The sequence below is a fragment of the Capricornis sumatraensis genome, chromosome X (assembly GCF_032405125.1).
Source record: "Capricornis sumatraensis isolate serow.1 chromosome X, serow.2, whole genome shotgun sequence".
Lineage (NCBI taxonomy): Eukaryota > Metazoa > Chordata > Mammalia > Artiodactyla > Bovidae > Capricornis > Capricornis sumatraensis.
In genome coordinates, this window is record NC_091092.1 from 53,714,254 (window position 1) to 53,731,449 (window position 17,196).

At 36.8% G+C, this 17,196-nt stretch overlaps 1 non-coding gene and 1 pseudogene across 1 annotated transcript; both read left to right on the forward strand.

Moving 5' to 3' along the window:
- The first annotated feature begins 8,740 nt into the window (after positions 1 to 8,740).
- LOC138072071 (U8 small nucleolar RNA) lies at positions 8,741 to 8,854 on the forward strand. The gene has a single exon (XR_011144222.1). It is a non-coding gene; the product is annotated as a U8 small nucleolar RNA (small nucleolar RNA).
- Positions 8,855 to 13,224: 4,370 nt separating this feature from the next.
- LOC138071670 (tRNA pseudouridine(38/39) synthase-like) overlaps positions 13,225 to 17,196 on the forward strand; it is a 143,745-nt pseudogene continuing 139,773 nt past the window's right edge.

Below are 17,196 nucleotides of genomic sequence, written 5' to 3' on the forward strand. Positions count from 1 at the left end.
ATCAGCTGTTTCACTCTCAGCCTTCAGTGTTTCTCCTCTGACTCAGACAGTTGCCTTGATGTGGGGATCGGACCCCTTATTCAGTTCCCCCACCCGTCCCAAGGGCAGGTCCATCCCTACTAACACTCCTGTTTTTTCCCCCTAGTTCCTTCATCCTACCAAGTTTTGCGTGGTTCTGTATATTCTTTTCCTCTGGTCAGGTCCTCCTGTCTGCTCTCAGCTGGTGTTCTGCATGCACTTCTGTGTCTGAAGGTGTATTCCCAGTGTATCCATGGAGAGAGATGTACTCCATGTTCACCTACTCCTCCGTCATCTGTTCTCCTCCCCTCCTTCTTCTGCAGTAATCTCTTAAATGGTCTCTCTGACTATGTCCTTGCCCCACTTTAGTCTAGTCTCAATATAACATATCAATTATATTATGTCACTAGTCTCTTTAAAACCCTCCTAAGACTCCCTAGCTTATTCAGCGTACAAGGCAAAGCCTTCACTATGACCTGAGTAGCTCTGCATCATCTGGTCCCCTTCATTCTCTTACCTCTCTGACAACTGACACTTAATTTTCTTCCCTTTAGTCATACTGATGATCTAGCTGTGTTCTATTCTGATATTTGTTTTTGTATTTAAATTGTTTTCATTATTCTGACAAATATTATGTTTCTTTTTCTAATTTTAGCTAACTCAGTTTCACTTTTTTTTTTAATATAAAAGGGCCATTTTAGCTGCATCTAACAGGTCTTGTTATTTTGCATTTGGTCCTTTATGGTCTATTTTTACATGCTTTCTAATTTTCATCATAGTTTGTTTTTGATGTGAACTTGTTTTTGAGTTTTCAAATGTATATTTTAATGTCATCTTTTTATAACATCTCTAATTGGAATACACCAAGGTCAGAAAATCAGTCTGGGTGTCAGTAAATACCTTGAAATTTGTTGATGGGATTGATAGCCTAATAGGAGGTTAACTTTTATAAATTTTTCGCATATGCTTGAAAAGAATGATTTTTTTTTTTAAATTTTGGAGTATAGGAGTAAGCCTGTAAATTTTGTTGCTCAAGTCATTCTAGTCCATTTGTACTTACTGTAACTACTAATATACTTGGATTTTCTATTTTATTTTCTAATTTATTTTCATTTCTATCTTATCATCTTACATTTTTTTTTCCTTGATTATTTTCTTTTCTTTCTTTTATTTGAATTGGTGTTTTATTTCTTTCATTTCACTTTTTTTCTCCCTATCTGCTGCTTCTGAAAATACACATTATGTATCTTCAAACTGTTACACTGGTCATTTTGCTTAGCAGTACCACTAAAAACAAAATTTCAATTAAACTCTCCAGTGGGGGAAAAAATAGACTTTCTTGCAAGCAAATTACCTTAAATCTCTGATTTTGCTGGATTTCTTCTCTGGCTTTGAATGTAGGAGGTCAGTGATAGTTTGTCAAGATGCTATTGACAGAGAGGTTTCTCTAGGCCAATTCCACTTAAGCCAATTTAAATTTCAAAGTGTTAATTGCTAATTCTGAATATGGCATACAGCATAGTTAAGTTAAAAAGTTAAAGAGATATTCAATATATACATATTTAAAAAAAATATTTTAAAATTGATTGAAAGTTCTTATATTAAAGAAAATAGTAAAGTTAAATTAGAACCCAGTATATCAGCTCTTGGCTTTGTTATCACTATAATTATCCAAACTGTCTTAATATTTTTGTAATCTACAGAACAAAACATAACAAATATACATTTTGTTACCAAGTACTGCTCATACCTCTCACTGCATGACAGCTCAATAAAAGGAGAGACAAGTTATTGGGGCAAGGAATGGTGACTTTACTTGGGAAGCTGGCAGACTGAAAAGATATTGGACTCGTGTCCCAAAGAAGCATCTTCCCTAAGTTAGAATTCAAGCTTCTCTTAAACTTGGAAACAGTGGAAACAGTGGCTGACTTTATTTTGCGGAGCTCCAAAATCACTGCAGATGGTGATTGCAGCCATGAAATTAAAAGACGCTTACTCCTTGGAAGGAAAGTTATGACCAACCTAAACAGCATATTAAAAAGCATTACTTTGTCAACAAAGTTCCGTCTAGTCAAGGCTCTGGTTTTTCCAATAGTCATGTGTGGATATAAGAGTTGGACTATAAAGAAAGCTGAGCACAGAAGAATTGATGCTTTTGAACTGTGGTATTGGAGAAGACTCTTGAGGGTCCCTTGGACTGCAAGGAGATCAAACCAGTCCATCCTGAAGGAGATCAGTCCTGGGTGTTCATTGGAAGGACTGGTGTTGAAGCTGAAACTCCAATCCTTTGGCCACCTGATGCGAAGAGTGGACTCATTTGAAAAGACCCTGATGTTCGGAAAGATTCAGGGCAGGAGGAGAAGGGGGCAACAGAGGATGAGATGGTTGAATGGCATCACCAACTCGATGGACATGAGTTTGAACAAACTCCAGGAGTTGGTTATGGACAGGGAGGCCTGGCATGCTGCAATTCATTGGGTCACAAAGAGTCGGACATGACTAAGCAACTGAACTGAACTGAACTGAACTGAACTGAAAAGGTAAGGAGTAAAATTAAACATTTACTGTTTCTGGTCAGCCTCTGGAGAGGATGTGTTAATTTCTTCCTTTTTGTAGCTATTCATAGGTGGCCCTGATCAGGATGTTTCTTGCATGCTAAACAAAAGTATTTTTGCTTAAAACTCATTACCTGGGAGACAGCATTCCCAGATATAGTCCTAATGTGTAATATAAGTTTATAGGCAATATTCTTTTAATCATGAACTTGCAATATAATACAAAAATTATTTCTTATTAGAATTTTACCCTAATAATATTATTTAAATCTAAGTACAAGAGTCTCCAAGAAGTGAAGGGTAATGGGAAAATAAAGAAACAATGTTCTTTTTATAGAGAAATAAAGTGTGAAAGACAGATATAATTGGTTGGAAAATGGTGGGTCACATTTACCTGAAGAGAAGCATTGTAGTGAAATAGGAAATTTTTTACATTAAGTTTAATCATTATGTTTGATTATACATTATATAAAATAAACAGGAAGGTATCCTCATACATTTATATATTTGGAAATCTTTTGTGAATTAAAATAAATGTACTAAATTAGTGGGATTAGTTGAATGTGGGTTTGTAATACTCAATTTTCATCAGCAAGATTCATAGAGATGCAGGCAATATAAGCAGGAAGAGATTATATAAGTTTTGCATTTGAGGGAACTCAAAAAAATGAGCTAAAAAACCTTGTGGCCAGATGAATAGGAATAGGTTTAAATGGAGCAAATTCTTAGCCAACAGACTGCAAGCACTACTCTCAATTGCCCTGGGTCCTGGTATTCTTCCTCACCCTATGTCATTATCAGGAATCAATAGCATGCAAATAAAGTAAATAGCATTTAGGGTATAATAACAAATGTAGCTAGGTTGTTTTGCCAAGAGGAAGAAGTATTGTAGAATTTGGGAGATGTTTGTATAAATAACGTGGGAAAAACAGATTCAGTTGGGAGCTCAAGAATATTTTTTTCTGTATCTTGTTTCTCTTCTCTTACGTGGATGTAAACTATGTTATCCTATTCCTTTCATCTCTTGGCATTACAATGAGGAGGCAATTCTGAAATGGAAGATGGAAGAATTCATTCTTTAGAGAGGCTTTCAAAAAAGCCTTGGGCTTCTAAGCCTGCTGCTACAGTAGCTCTCTCTAACCTCTTGATACTGTTAAAGGGGGCCGAGCCTGCCCAGAATATGTGTAACATGGAGTTTAACAAGTCCACAGTTGCATGTTCACTCACTTCACAGAATCGACAAAGCTGAGGAGAAAGATGGTCTTCATCAGGATAGTCTATGAGCAAATGCATGTAATCTAATGACTGACTTGACCAAACTTTTGTCAGTCTTTTCTCCTCCATACAGGTCCCAGAACTTTGGTTCTCCCTTGCTTAAGCAAGCAGTAAGATGCAGACATCCTTCTTTATTACACATTGTCTGAATTGTTTGACTGAAGAAACTTTTTTATTGTTGAAGTCCTGCATTTTTCTACCTTCTCACCCCTACTGCTTGCCTCCCTTCCCCATGAAGCTCCAGTTAACTCTCTTAACCCTTCCTATTAAAAAACAAAACAAAACAAAACAAAAACAAAAACAAAAAGCTTTTACTGTTTGATCTTGAGATACTTTTCAGATCCTAAAGTCAGTGTGTTTTCCTGATTCTGATAGTCTTTTTGAATAGTCTTTCCTTACTTAATTATAAATTTGTAGGTATTTGACAGCTGCTACAAACAATCTCTATTTTTCAATGTTTAATCTTTCCTCAAAGATCACAGACCAGTGATCTGTTTCATGCCGTCTTTCAAGGACACAAGTTCTTTCTATCTTTTGGTTCCATTGTTTTTTAGGCTTTAGAGTCCTTCAATGGATCATTTGTATTTGTCTGGGAGACAGGAGGAGAGAGGGTGAAAAATTGCAAATGAGTTTTTACAGGGCTTCCCAGGTGGCGCTAGTGGTAAAGATCCTGCCTGCCAATGCATGAGATATAAGAAATGGGGGTTCAGTCGCTGGGTTGGGAAGATCCCCTGGAGAAGGAAATGACAACCCACTCCAGTGCTCTTGCCTAGGAATTCCTCTCGACAGAGGAGCTCAAAGAGTCCAACACGACTGAGCAGAATCATATATATTTTACAGGTCAGGTCTACAAGTGATACACTTCATGGTTACCCACATGCCATTGGCCAAAATCCAACTACCTAACTGCAAGATCCCTACGAAATTTAGTATATACAGTAATATACAGTTTCATTAAAAAAAAAAAAGGTATGTATCTCTCAGGACTAAATATGAATATAATAGCCTGGCATAATGAATGAACTAAAAATTTAGCAATAATAGAAACTTTAGCAAAAATATTTGAGTTTCAAAATCCAGCTACACAAATATCAGGTTCAAAGAAAGTGATAATAAGGAGGACTTTATGTAGTGCAAAAACAAGATAAAATGATTTAGGCCAAAACCTTGTGGTATGAGTGTGATGTCAATATATTCTTAAGAGAAAGAAGTGAAAGTGAAAGTCGCTCAGTTGTGTCCGACACTTTGCAACCCATGGACTGTATAGTCCATGGGATTCTCCAGGCCAGAATACTGGAGTGGGTAGCCTTTCCCTTCTCCAGGGGATCTTCTCAACCCAGGGATTGAACCCAGGTCTCCTGCATTGCAGACAGATTCTTTAGAAGCTGAGCCAAGAAACAAGTCTGAGAATGCTGGAGTGGGTAGCCTATCCTTTCTCCAGCAGGTCTTCCTGACTCAGGAATCAAACCAGGGTCTTCTGCATTGCAGGCAGATTCTTTACCAACTGAGCTATCAGGGAAGCCCTAAGAGAAAGAATAATGATTCAAATATTGTGGTACTTCCCTCTATGCCAGAATAGTAAAAATCTAATAGTGACAAGGAAATAGAAAGTTTCTTTTAGCAAGTAGAGGAAACTCATATTGATGTTTTAGCAAAATGTTAAATATACTGAAAGGATACTGTTGTGTTTTAGAGTTTCAGTGAAAGACTTTAATAGAAAGACACAGGAAAGGGCTGGGGTCATAGTGGATTTGGGATTTTAACAGTAGAACATTGTGTATCTTCTTCTTAACATTTTGACATTGATGTGATTTGGCTCTGAAGACTCCCAGTCTCTGTTTCAATGTTTATAAATGCTCTGTAGAGATTTAGTGTATGGATCAGTCAGCTACAGTTAAGATCAAAAGTTCATCTCATCATTAGTTCTGGTTTCCTCTCAGTACTGAGGATTTTACAAGGGAAGAGATGAGTATTTTGAATCAGATGTTTACCCAAAGTGTACTGTAGGTTTGAAATAAAATTATAAGATTTTTGTTAAGCCCAAGAGAACCAGAAGATGATAAAGCATGATTTCAACCATGCTAATGGGGTCTCCATTTATTATAATGTCCTAGGTTGGGAGCAAATGATACAAAGTTCAGTTCAGTTCAGTTGCTCAGTCGTGTCCAACTCTTTGTGACCCCATGGACTGCAACATGCCAGGCCTCCCTGTTCAACACCAACTCGGAGTTCACTCAAACTCATGTTCATTGAATTGGTGATGCCGTCCAACCATCCCATCCTTTGTTGTCCCCTTATCCCCCCACCTTCAATCTTTCCCAGCATCAGGGTCTTTTCCAATGAGTCAGTTCTTCACATTAGGTGGCCAAAGTATTGGAGTTTCAGCTTCAGCATCAGTCCTTCCAATGAATACTCAGAACTGATTTCCTTTAGGATGACCCCAGAACTGGAAAAGGTCAGTTTTCATTCCAATCCCAAAGAAAGGAAGTGCCAAAGAATGTTCAAACTACCACAGAATTGTATTCATTCCACACACTAGAAAAGTATTGATCAAAATTCTCCAAGCTAGGCTTCAACAGTATGTGAACCAAGAAATTCCAGATGTTTAAGCTGGATTTAGAAAAGGCAGAGGAACCAGAGATTCATATAGTCAAAGCTATGGTTTTTCCAGTAGTCATGTATGGATGTTAGAGTTGGATCATAAAGAAGACTGAGCACAAAATTGATGCTTTCCTTTAAATTGTGGTGCTGGAGAAGACTCTTAGAGTTCCCTGGACAGCAAGGAGATCAAACCACTCAATCCTAAAGAAAGTCAACCCTGAATATACATTGGAAGGACTGATGCTGAAACTGAAACTCCAGTACTATAGCCACCTGATGTGAAGAGCCGGCTTATTAGAAAAGACGCTGATGCTGGGAAAGATTAAAGGCAGGAGGAGAAGGGGACGACAGAGGATGAGTTGGTTGGATGGCATCATGGACTTTATGAACATGAGTTTGAGCAAATTCTGGGAGTTGGTGAAGGACATGGAAGCCTGGCGTGCTGCAGTCCAAGGGTTCGCAAAGAGTCAGACATGACTAAGCGACTGAACAATAATAAAAGTGTTATTGAAACAAAGTTAGTCATTAATGTATTGTCTAGCACATAAATACTACCTATTGTTATTACATGTTGAGCAGTTGCAACAGAGAGCATATGATCTGTAAAGCAAAACTATTTACTACCTGGGCCTTTGCAGAAAATGTTTGGTGACCTCTGGTCTACAGAATGTATTGTAAATAATAGAGGGGAAAGTGAAATAATGGCTAAAAATATTTGCTAAAGTCAATGTTGAAGGTCTTACAAGTCATAATGAATGAGGCAATGTGGAACTATTACAGCTATTTGGGAAAGGTGAGTGATGCCCTTAAATATTTCTAGAAATCACATTGTAAGATGACACTGACAAACTAGAGTGGTCAAAGGCCAACACAGATGTAAGTGAAGGGTCTGAAACCGGGTTATAAGTGGGAATGGTTGTAGAATCTAAAAATATTGATCCAGGGAAAAAGATTTAATGTTTATAATATGTAGGTATTCAAGTATCTAAAAGCCTGACTGTTGGGGAAAATTTCAATTTATTTGCAAATATCCAATTCAGTATCTTATCAGAAGGCAATGCTCCTTTAATGCAGATACTTGAGCAGAGAGGTAAACTGAAATTCTTTAAGAGATCAAATCAGATCAGTACAAATATACTTTAAAAATATCTAGCACAAAATCCTGCCATCCATTTTTCATGTTGAAATTCCATCCTGTATTTTCCGATGAATCCAGTGCAATATGATTTTAATCATCACCATGGTCACTCCCTGAATTTGCTTTTACCTAGGTTACCACTAGTATTTGTGTTGAAAAATTGGTTGAATACTTTATACACATTTACACTATTCATGACTTGCTTTAAAAATCTTCCTGTCACTTTGATTTTGTGACACAAACCTTGCTGTGTTTTCCTGTCCCTGGACATTGCATGTTAATCTCCTTTAAAGGCTCTTGTCTAGTTGACCTTCAGTTACATATTAGTTTTACTCACTGGTCTGCCATAAACTCTCTTTATTCTCCCCCATCTCTACTGATGGTGGCTTCATATTTTAAAAGTAGATGCTAAAGCCATATCATATCATGTTTTCAAAGTCATTTTAAGAATGTATGAGATTTTAGGATTAAGTTTTAAGAAGAGTTCATCTAAATGACTTTATTCATTTACAACTGAGTGGCCAGTTGTCTCTGACCTTGGTGCTGGAGATCCAACAGTAAGGGAAAAAAAGACATGAGTGTTTGACACTTGTGAAATTTTCATTCAAGTTGGAGGGGAAGAGAAATAAACAAATATTAGGATAAATGTGAAGACTTCAGAGAGGGTCAAGTGCTGTGAAGAAAATAGGGCAAGGTAATTAATTAGGGAGAAGCTGGGGAAATGACTAATTTAGATGAGATGGTCAGTTATGTTTTCTTTGAGGCTTGAATAAGGAAAAGCTAAGATTTTTGACCTAGGACCTAGATAATAAGAAAGAGCTAGTCATGTGAATGGTGAAGGTGAAGGACAGGGAAGCATGGCATGTTGTAGTCCATAGGGTCGCAAAGAGTCGGACATGACTGAGTGACTGAACAACAAGTCATGTGACTATCTAGGTGAATAGTATTGTCAGTTGATTGAATAGTGAGTCCAAAGAGCTGAAGATGGGAATGAGTGTGGCATATGAAGGAACATAGAGATTAAAATGTAGTTAACACTGGGGAAAGTAATACTTGATGAGACTAGAAAAATAATGGGAGCCAAAGGATGTTGTGCTTGTAGGCTGCATGTGAAGTCTGAATCATCTGTAAGTGCAATGGAAAGCCATTGGGGATTTTAGCATGGTTGTAACATGATACCAGAACATGATGATTGGAGCTTGCATGATTCGTGATTAATGGCTCTGCGTAATCAGTACTTGCAACACCCTGATTGCTCCTATCTGATTCTTCCTGACGATCCGTGATATTAATGTACTTTACGATTAGATTGAGTTTTTGTTGCTGTCTCCTTAGTTGTATTTGAACTAGCGTCGGACACGACTGAGCGACTTCACTTTCACTTTTCACTTTCATGCATTGGAGAGGGAAATGGCAACCCACTCGGTGGTCTTCTCCGGAGAATCCCAGGGACGGGGGAGCCTGTTGGGCTGCCATCTATGGGGTCGCACTGAGTCGGACACAACTGAAACGACTTAGCAGCAGCAGCAGCAGCAACATTATACCACATTGCCTTTATTTTTCTATTTGGCAAATAATACAAATTATATAACTTTCGACTTTGCTGCAAGGAAATTTAAATCCACAGTAAACTCTTGACCAAAGGATATGGATTAGTTTATGACTTCGTGTATATTTATTATCTGATTCTTTTTTATTTCTGTTATGATTTTTGTTTGCATGTAGCATCTATTATCAGAGAAGGCAATGGCACCCCACTCCAGTACTCTTGCTTGGAAAATCCCATGGATGGAGGAGCCTGGAAGGCTGCAGTCTATGGGGTCACTGAGGGTCAGACAGGACTGAGCGACTTCACTTTCACTTTTCACTTTCATGCATTGGAGAAGGAAATGGCAACCCACTCCAGTGTTCTTGCCTGGAGAATCCCAGGGACAGGGGAGCCTAGTGGGCTGCCATCTATGGGGTCACACAGAGTCAGACATGACTGAAGCGACTTAGCAGCAGCATCTATTATAAAATGCCTCAAAGTATTTTTGAAGAATTGATAATATGAATCATAAAATACATTCTGATTTGACATATGAGCATTGAACTTGGATTTGGTAACCTGCATGCTATGCTGATTTTAATGCTGAATTATTCATGTAAATTTAGGATAATCATTTAAACTCTTGGAGCCTTAATGCATTCACCCAAAAATGAGGAAATTAACACTTCTTATTTCTTTTCTTCTAAGGAATACTGTGTGGAGAAGACTGAGACTGGATATAGGCAGATAGTATAAAACTATAAATATTCAGTATATATTTCTTAAACTTTTTCCATGGGATTAAAGATGTACTTTCACAAAAAGGATCTGATAAATTATGTTAAATATATAAGGATCAGGCATTTTTAATCCATGTATATTTCATATGTAAAAGAAATATAGGATGTTTTCTCAAGTCTATGAATTCTTCTTGGATTTTTTTTTTCTAAAAGGAGATTGAAGATCCTGACAAACATGTGAAATTTGAATCAGGAATAGTTCAAGTTCAATGCTAAAATTAGGAGAAAAGTTTGAACAAGCTCTCTGTATGCATCCTCATCAGAATTACTGCTAATGGCTATGAGCAAAGTTTAGCTGATGAATTATTCAGCTTAATGTCAATCTTGTCTGTTGCCACAAAATTTTGAAACAAAGACTGCTTTGCAAATCTTAAGAATATACCTTTAGGCAACGATGGAAACAGTACATGACATCCATAGTCCGTGCTTTTAAAATTTATTTAAAGTTTAAGTAAATTGCATAAGAAGTTCTTAATTCCTATAACTTTTGAATAATTTATCTTAGCTTCTTTATCATCAAACCCTTATGTGTGTTTTGCTAAGAAATACACTTAGCTCCATGTGTACATTATTTTGACCCTAAATAGAACTGACTATAAATAGTGGGTTGGCCAAAAGAGTCATTCAGGCTTTTCCATATCATTTTATGGAAAACACCCAAATAAACTTTTTGGCCAACCCAATATTAATTCTACAGATGTGGCTAATGAGAGGACTTCATAAAAGTCAAGTGCTCCATGAATCACATTTTGGAAACCACTGGATTATAGAAAATTACTATGTATTCAATGATCCCAACCTTCAAAACTGCAATGATTAATGTCTTTCCACTTTGTTCATATCAATATTTAAGTGTTTTTTGGTATTCCACATGGTATTCCACAACTTAAGAAATCTACTCTGATCATATTTCCTTATACTTCTATAAAACTGCTTTGATCTCTCCTCCTATACTTTTCTCCTCATCAATAGCCATTTCTTGCCAACCTTAAACTATGTACCATTGAAGACTCAGACTTTGCTAATGTTATTTCACATGTCTGGAATACATACATATCCTTCCTCTGTCCTCATACAGGGTTTTTCCAAATGATTATTTATTCAATGTTTCTTCACAACAGTCACTAAAAAGTGGTTGCAGCCTTGAGTAAACAACCAGTGAAGTCTGCCCAAGAATATCATTCATAGAAGGAAACTGCTCTTTAGATAACTTCTCATAGGATCCTTAGGATACACAGAAAAAACATCAATGTTCAAGATCTATGCTGTCACTCCCAATGAATGAGATACAATGAAGCCACCCATGTTGCTATGCCCCAGAAAGGGACCTATTACCATGACTATAAATTTTTTGAAGACAGAAGTTGTATTATTTATCTTCATATTCATATTTCTCTGCATATCATGTGGTACAAATGAGGCCTTCCTACATACTTGTTGAAATAAAATACAGTGGATTTCTGAGACATTCCAAACCATTTATAGTTGTTTCATGTCACGGCTCATTTTTTTCATAGAAAGAAAACAATAAAGGGTTTTTCTAACTAGATACATGCAGTAAGTGAGATTGAGATTGATGTTTACCAGCAATATAGTATGCAGACAGAAGTGATAATACTATGAGCTTTTGGAATATTGGTTATTGGAGAAGTGATGGAATGCAATTTTTTATTTTTATTTTTTTTTTGCAAAGCACAGATTTGAGCTGGGACAGATCTAGATTCACGTGCTAGATTTACCACCTAAAGGCTGTGTGATCTGGACCAAGACTCCCACTTCTTTAGTTGTACAATGGACACAATAGTAGTACCTGCTCTGAATATCTAAGATAATGTGTAGGACATACCAGGCACTATAGGACTTTGCAGTTGTTGCTGCTTTTAGAGGAAAATTAGGTATTGGGTAAAACATTAGGTTAGAAAACTTACTAGGTCCACTTTCACATTTAGTATCTAATTCTTAGAAAAGTTTTTACAGCCTGGGCTTGACAGACAGAATTGTGATCATCTGACAATGACTTCCTGCTACTTCATACTCTTTCTTTTTCAAGGAGCTCCCTGAGAACAGGCCCTATATAGGCTCTGTCCCCCATCTCATACCCAAATTCAGCTACCAGCAGTCTCTCTTTCTTTCCCTCTTCTCTTCTCCATATTGACTGATTCCTTGTCCTTGTTGTCTTTTTTATCCCTCAATGCCTTGCAGAATGTAATTTAACTCACCTTGTTTTTTTTCATATGTGAAGCAAGGATAATAACCTTCTGATCACCTCTGCTTGAACAAACATGGTGAGAATTAATGAAATAAAGTTTAGACTCAGCCTCAGAGATAATAAAGTCTAAGAAATGTCAAAGTACTTTGAGTTCTTTAAAAAAATAATTTTGAGAAAGTTCAAAGGCAACATTATAGCATTGATAGGCTGAATTTGTTGACAGAAAAATTATTTTGTATTCCTAGATACAAAGTAAAAACTGGATGCATTACTTCACCCTATTTAAATTGGAAATTATCAAATGTATAGAATATTTAGAGTTGGATGGGAGCTCTGAGATGATGCACTTCAACTCCAGCATGTTGACATGAAAACTGAGGCCCCACGAAGGGAAATGACCTCCTTAAGTTCATGCAGCAGTTTAGGAAAAGAACCAGGCAAACTTCCATTATGCTGTTGTGAAACAAGACAAAAAGTATACTACATCAATATTTCTTTGGGTAAAATTACCATAACTCAAAACTTCCCAGTGGAAGTCATTTGACCTTAGTGCAAAGTTTCAGAAAATTATTCTATCAAGAATTCCAGGGATTTCCTTGCAGTCCAGTGGTTAGAATTCTGCACTGTCACTGCCAAAGTTTGATCCCTGGTCAGGGAACTAAGGTCCCACAAGCTGCACAGTGAGACCAAAAATTTGGTCAAAAGTTGGAAAAATGTTGGAGAGAGAAAGAACCCTGGCATCCCATCCTTTCATGACTCTCAAGACATCTCAACAAAACAAGAGCTGCTTTTAATAAACTTCAGAATACAGGACATTATGGTAATCATTTTCAGCAGTATCATCTAGACCAGTGAAAGTTCTAGTTATCCAGTAAAGACTGAAACCAAACTTAGTTCAAGGAACCAAATGGAGTACTTCATTGTTCTCAGTCAATGGCAATTACATAATGTTTGGAATACCTTTGTCTCAATGATCTGTGGCTTTGGTTTAGCTTGAAAGTGAAAGAATAATGGAATTATTAATCTTCATTACCCTAATAGTCCTCAAAGTCCTATTAGGGTAATGAAGATAGAAACTATTCCAGCTTTTTCTCGTCATTATGGCCATTGATGACCTGAGAAGCAATAACAGTCCCTCTCCATATCGGTGCTCTCTTATTTCCAACTGTAAAATGGAGGGGATTTTCTGAAGGCAAGGGGTGATGACTTTGAAATTGATATTGATGTTTACCAGAAATTTTACCTTCTAGCCTAAAAAATTGCAGCAGAAACATGTCTCTCGAGGTATTCAATGCACATATCAAAATATCTAATAGGTGTGCCCCCAAGATAATACATATTTTGGAAGAAGCTCCTTGGTAAATGTTTAAAATGTGTTTAGAAATTCAATTGGTGAGATTCTTTATGATTATAAGTACAAACAAGGCTTTTATTTTTTTTTTTAAATATACCTCAACAAAAATTTTGTCACTCAGTGGGAAAAACAGTATTCAGCTCCCAGCATTGATAATGAATATTATTGGGATGAAGCTCTGTCCAAATCTTATGGAAATACTGAAACCTTTTCCCCACCCTCCCTCTCACTGTTACCACTTTTAGCTGTACAAGAATATTTCTTCACCAAAACCCTGAGAAACTATTCACTGGAATCTTCAGATCCATAATAGTGTGCTTCCCACGTCCTTCAGTGTGAACTTCCACTGACCCTTGAGTGATAAAGACATAGTGATTTTATTTTTTAATATAAATTTATTTATTTTAATTGGAGGCTAATTACTTTACAATATTGTATTGGTTTTGCCATACATTGACATGAATCCACCACAGGTGTACATGGTTCCCCATCCTGAACCCCTCTCCCACCACCCTCCCCATCCCATCCCTCTGGGTCATCCCAGTTCACCAGCCCCGAGCTCCCTGTATCATGCATCGAACCTACACTGGCGATTCATTTCACATATGCTAATATACATGTTCGAATGCCATTCTCCCAAATCTTCCCACCCTCACTCTCTCCCACAGAATCCAAAAGACTGTGTCTCTTTTGCTGTGTAGCATACAGGGTTATCGTTATCATCTTTTTAATTCCATATATATGTGTTATTATACTGTATTGGCGTTTTTCTTTCTGGCATACTTCACTCTGTATAATAGGCTCCAGTTTCATCCACCTCATTAAAACTGATTCAAATGTATTCTTTTTATTTTTATCTATTTATTATTATTTTTTTTTACTTTATTTTACTTTACAATACTGTATTGGTTTTGCCATACATTGACATGAATCCACCACGGGTGTACATGCGTTCCCAAACATGAACCCCCCTCCCACCTCCCTCCCCATAACATCTCTCTGGGTCATCACCATGCACCAGCCCCAAGCATGCTATATCCTGCGTCGGACATAGACTGGCGATTCGATTCTTACATGATAGTATACATGTTACAATGCCATTCTCCCAAATCATCCCACCCTCTCCCTCTCCCTCTGAGTCCAAAAGTCCGTTATACACAGCTGTGTCTTTTTTGCTGTCTTGCATACAGGGTAGTCTTTTTAATGGCTGAGTAATATTTAATTATATATATGTACCATAGCTTTCTTATCCATTCATCTGCTGACGGACATCTAGGTTGCTTCCATATCCTGGCTATTATAAACAGTGCTGTGATGAACATTGGGGTATAAGTGTCTCTTTCGATTCTGGTTTCCTCAGTGTGTATGCCCAGCAGTGGCATTGCTAGGTCATATGGCAGTTCCATTTCAAGTTTTTTTAAGGAATCCCCACAGTGTTCTCCATAGTGGCTGTACTAGTTTGCAGTCCCATCAACAGTATAAGAGGATTCCCTTTTCTCCAAACTCTCTCCAGCATTTATTGCTTGTAGACTTTAGGATAGCAGCCATTCTGACTGGCATGAAATGGTACCTCATTGTGGTTTTGATTTGCACTTCTCTGATAATGAGTGATGTTGAGCATTTTTTCATGTGTTTGTTAGCCAACAAATATGTGTTGTATGTCTCCCTTTGAGAAATGTCTATTTAGTTCTTTGGCCCACTTTTTTAGTTGGTCGTTTATTTTTCTGGAATTGAGCTGCAGGAGTTGCTTGTATATTTTTGAGATTAATTCTTTGTCCATTGCTTCGTTTGCTATTATTTTCTCCCATTCTGAAGGCTGTCTTTTCACCTTGTTTATAGTTTCCTTTGTTGTGCAGAAGCTTTTAATTAAAAGCTTATTGTTTATTTTTGCTTTTATTTCCAGTATTCTGAGAGGTGGATCATAGAGGATCCTGCTGTGATTTATGTCGATGAGTGTTTTGCCTATGTTCTCCTCTAGGAGTTCTATAGTGTCTGGTCTTACACTTAGATCTTTAATACATTTTGAGTTTATTTTTGTGTATGGTATTAGAAAGTGTTCTAGTTTCATTCTTTCACAAGTGGTTGACCTGTTTTCCCAGCACCACCTGTTAAAGACATTGTCTTTAATCCATTGTATATTCTTGCCTCCTTTGTCAAAGATAAGGTGTCCATAGGTGTGTGGATTTATCTCTGGGCTTTCTATTTTGTTCCATTGATCTATATTTCTGTCTTTGTGCCAGTACCATACTGTCTTGATGACTGTGGCTTTGTAGGAGAGCGTGAAGTCAGGCAGGTTGATTCCTCCAGTTTCATTCTTCTTTCTCAAGATTGCTTTGGCTATTTGAGGTTTTTTTGTATTTCCATACAAATCTTGAAATTATTTATTCTAGTTCTCTGAAAAATACCGTTGGTAGCTTGATAGGGATTGCATTGAATCTATAAATTGTTTTGGGTATTATACTCATTTTCACTATATTGATTCTTCTGATCCATGAACGTGGTATATTTCTCCATCTATTTGTGTCCTCTTTGATTTTTTTCACCAGTGTTTTATAGTTTTCTATATATAGGTCTTTATTTTCTTTAGGAAGAAGTATTTTATTCTTTTCGTTGCAATGGTGAATGGAATTGTTTCCTTAATTTCTCTTTCCATTTTTTCATTATTAGTGTATAGGAATGCAAGGGATTTCTGTGTATTGATTTTCTATCCTGCAACTTTACTATATTCATTGATTAGCTCTAGTAATTTTCTGGTGGAGTCTTTAGGGTTGTCTATGTAGAGGATCATGTCATCTGCAAACAGTGAGGGTTTTACTTCTACTTTTCCAATCTGGATTCCTTTTATTTCTTTTTCTGCTCTGATTTCTGTGGCCCAAACTTCCAAAACTATGTTGAATAGGAGTGGTGAGAGTGGGCACCCTTGTCTTGTTCCTAACTTTAGGGGAAATGCTTTCAATTTTTCACCATTGAAGATAATGTTTGCTGTGGGTTTGTCATATATAACTCTTATTATGTTGTGGTATGTTCCTTATATTTTTGTTTTCTGGAGGGAATTTACTATAAATGGATGTTGAATTTTGTCAAAGGTTTTCTCTGCATCTATTGAAATAATCATATGATTTTTATTTTTCAGTTTGTTAATGTAGTGTATAACATTGGTTGATTTGCAGATATTGAAGAATCCTTGCATCCTTGGGATAAAGCACACTTGGTCATGATGTATGATCTTTTTAATATGTTTGTGGATTCTGTTTGCTAGAATTTTGTTAAGGATTTTTGCATCTATGTTCATCAGTGATATTGGCATGTAGCTTTCTTTTTTGCGGCATCTTTGTCAGGTTTTGGTATTAGGGTGATGGTGGCCTCATAGAATGAGTTTGGAAGTTTAATTTCCTCTCCAATTTTCTGGAAGAATTTGAGTAGGATAGCTGTTACCTCTTCTCTAAATTTTTGGTAGAATTCAGCTCTGAAGACCTCTGATCTTGGGCTTTTGTTTGCTGGAAGTTTTCTGATTACAGATTCAATTTCCATGCTTGTGATGGGTCTGTTAAGATTTTCTATTTCTTCCTGGCTCAGTTTTTGAAAGTTGTAGTTTTCTAAAAATTTGTCCATTTCTTCCAAGTTGTTGATAATATTGGGATATATTTGCTGATAGTAGTCTCTTATCATCTTTTGTATTTCTGTGTTGTCTGTTGTGATCTCTCCTTTTTGATTTCTA